The sequence below is a fragment of the Triticum aestivum genome, chromosome 2B (genome assembly GCF_018294505.1).
Source record: "Triticum aestivum cultivar Chinese Spring chromosome 2B, IWGSC CS RefSeq v2.1, whole genome shotgun sequence".
NCBI lineage: Eukaryota > Viridiplantae > Streptophyta > Magnoliopsida > Poales > Poaceae > Triticum > Triticum aestivum.
In genome coordinates this window covers 699,530,099-699,533,186 of record NC_057798.1, presented here as the reverse complement: position 1 = coordinate 699,533,186, position 3,088 = coordinate 699,530,099, and positions in this window count along the sequence as shown.

The following is a 3,088-nucleotide window of genomic DNA, read 5'->3' as shown; positions in this document are numbered from 1 at the left end:
TTTTTTTTGTCAGCTTCGCAATTCGGGTACAATAATTTCTTGTGATCCTATAACATGCACTGCAACTTCTTCTTCTCCAAATCACTTGCCAAGTTTCTCTTTGCCTCTTTTTCAGCTTCTTCCCGCATTACCGTCTCAGCTTCTTCCCCCATTGTTGTATCATCGTATTCAGGGAACCCATGGCCAGGATAGCTGTCGTCGTCCTCTTCTTCTTAATTGTCTTCCATCATAACCCCTCTTTCTCCGTGCTTGGTCTAAACATTATAGTGGGGCATGAAACCAGACTCAAATAGATGGACGTGAATGGTTCTTGACGTAGAATAATTGTAACCATTCTTACAGCTAGCACATGGACAAGGCATAAAACCATTCGTCCGCTTGTTTGCCTCAGCGGCAAGCAGAAAAGTATGCACGCCATTAATGAACTCGGGAGAGCATCGGTCATCATACATCCATTGTCGGCTCATCTTCATTACACGACACCAAAAAGACCAAATTAATACAAGTTCATACATATATATAGTTCATACAACACTTAAATGCAACAAACAAATAACTCTCTAGGTAAAGCATTTAAATGCAACAACAAATGCGATCAAGATTGCAACTAAGGTAACAATTGATCCAACAACATAATGATACCAAGCCTCACTATCAATGGCATATTTTCTAATATTTCTAATATTCAAACGCATTTTCTCCATCTTGATCTTGTGATCATCGACGACATCGGCAACATGCAACTCCAATTCCATCTTCTCCCCCTAAATTCTTTTTAATTTTTCTTTCAAATACTCGTTTTCTCTTCCAACTAAATTTAACCTCTCGACAATAGGGTCGGTTGGAATTTCCGGTTCACATACCTCCTAGGTAAAAAATATGTATGTTAACTTGATGTGCATAATTTGTCATAAACACGAAATGCAACAACTAGTTTTAAAAGATAATATACCACATCCGAATCATAACAAGGACGAGGGCCGACGGGGACGGATATCAAAACCATGGCACTATGTATAACAAACAACGTACGGGTAAGATGATTATACGAGTAACTACATATCCAAATCACACAAACATCAATTTGGTAATGTAAAACATTCATGAACAAGAGCCTCACCACAAGGTGGTGTCGGCAACGGGACGGTGCAAGCGATCGACGGTGGTTACGACGGAGATTTAGAAGGCACTAAGTAAACCACACCTACATATGCAAACTAAGTGTTATTTTTGACCTCAATTATATATAAATCAAATACTAGCACATATAATTCCTCCCAAATTACTAAACTCACAAATTAATCACTATACAAAGCATTGCAAGAGCTAATCTAGCAATGAGAGATGAAAGGACAAAGTTGTTAACCTTTGTGATCATTTGAATGGATGGGGGCCTTCAAATCTTGACGAATTTTGGGCAAAATGTGTGATGAGCTCGAGGAAGAGAGGGGAAGAACAGAGAGAGCTCGGGTGGACGAAGGGTTTATGTAGTACGACCTTTAGTACCGGTTCGTAACACAAACCGGTACTAAAGGTGCTGGAGGGACCCCAGACTAACAACATCCTGCCACCACTCACTTTAGTACCGGTTCCTGGCATGAACCGGTGCTAAAGGTTCGCCACGAACCAGTACTAATGAGAGCGGCCGGCTAGCCGTTGGAACCGGCACTAATGGACACATTAGTGCCGGCTCAAAATCAAACCGACACTAATGTGCTTAACATTTGACCCTTTTTCTACTAGTGTAACCGTTTAAGAAAAAAGAAAAGTAAAAAAACAATAATGATAACATTTGCACACAGTTTGAATAGAAATTGCACTTTTTTATAATATGCAAAAATAAGCACAAACAGTGGAATTTCACAAAAAAAAATCTAAGTAGGAATGACTTAGAGGTATTGGTATTACACTTGAAGAATAAAGAAAATGAAATAAAAACTTAAACAAAATTAAAATAGTGAAGTCTTCTAAGAAACAATGAATTAGTGTCATTGGTTTCCCATTATAGAAGAAAGGAACAGAAAATAAAAAAATAATGAATTATTTTGCAAACTATTTGCACAGAAGTTGCGCATTTTTAGTGTACACATAATCATGAAATTTGGGCACATATTATATCGTATTTTTTATATATAATTACACTTAGCCCAAAACCCACAAAAACAAAAATAACCAATAAAGGAAAGAAAATGGGGAAAAGAAAAACCCATAGAAACAGAAAACATAAGTAAATAAAAAAATATCCACAAAATAGAAATAAAACCAACTAACAAAGAGAATCAGAAAAACAAAAGAAAAGGCACATAAAAATAAAAAAGTATTAAAATTCAAGAAAGAGAGAGGAGGGTTGTAATGCACAGTTAATGGGCTTCGGCCCAGAAAAGAAATCGACTGACCCAAATAAGGGGTCAGTAAAAAAAAAGATGCCCACACAACAGACAACACAGGTCAGGAAAAAAAACGCATCATGAATCTTACAGAAATATCCAATGGCCACAAATTCGAATGACCCAAAATTCATTTTTCAGCTGACTGAAAAGTAGCTAAATTGTTTAAGATTTGCCTTAAGTCAATTTTTGTAAAGTTTGATCAAATTTATACTAAAAATATCAACGTCTACAATACTATAAAGATCCACAATATGAATTGCATGATGCACCTAATGATATTGAATTGATATTGTGAATGTTGATATTCTCTCCTCCAGCCCTTAGGTCTCGCGTAGGGGAAATAAGGCAGGTCTTGTGCGGGCCGTCACTCCAGTCATTTTCTTTTGCGGGAGTAGATCAATTCGATCAAAAACATAGTGTCCCAAGGTCATTTTACCCTTGCTTCCAAGTGATGTTATTCTCGGTGTCGCCCTCAAGGTGAATGGCATGAGAATTACTCTGCCACTTTCGCATAAAAAGCTCAATTCGCCAACACAATCGGCTCATCCATGAGCTATGCCGTTTGGAAGGTTTTGGCACCTCCCAAAGTCAATTACTTGTCTTGCAATTCAAAATCGGATTTGGACTAAGGACAGACTCGAGAAGTGTGGATGGCCAAATTGTGGGTTTTGCCCTCTATGTAAGCAAATCGTGGAATT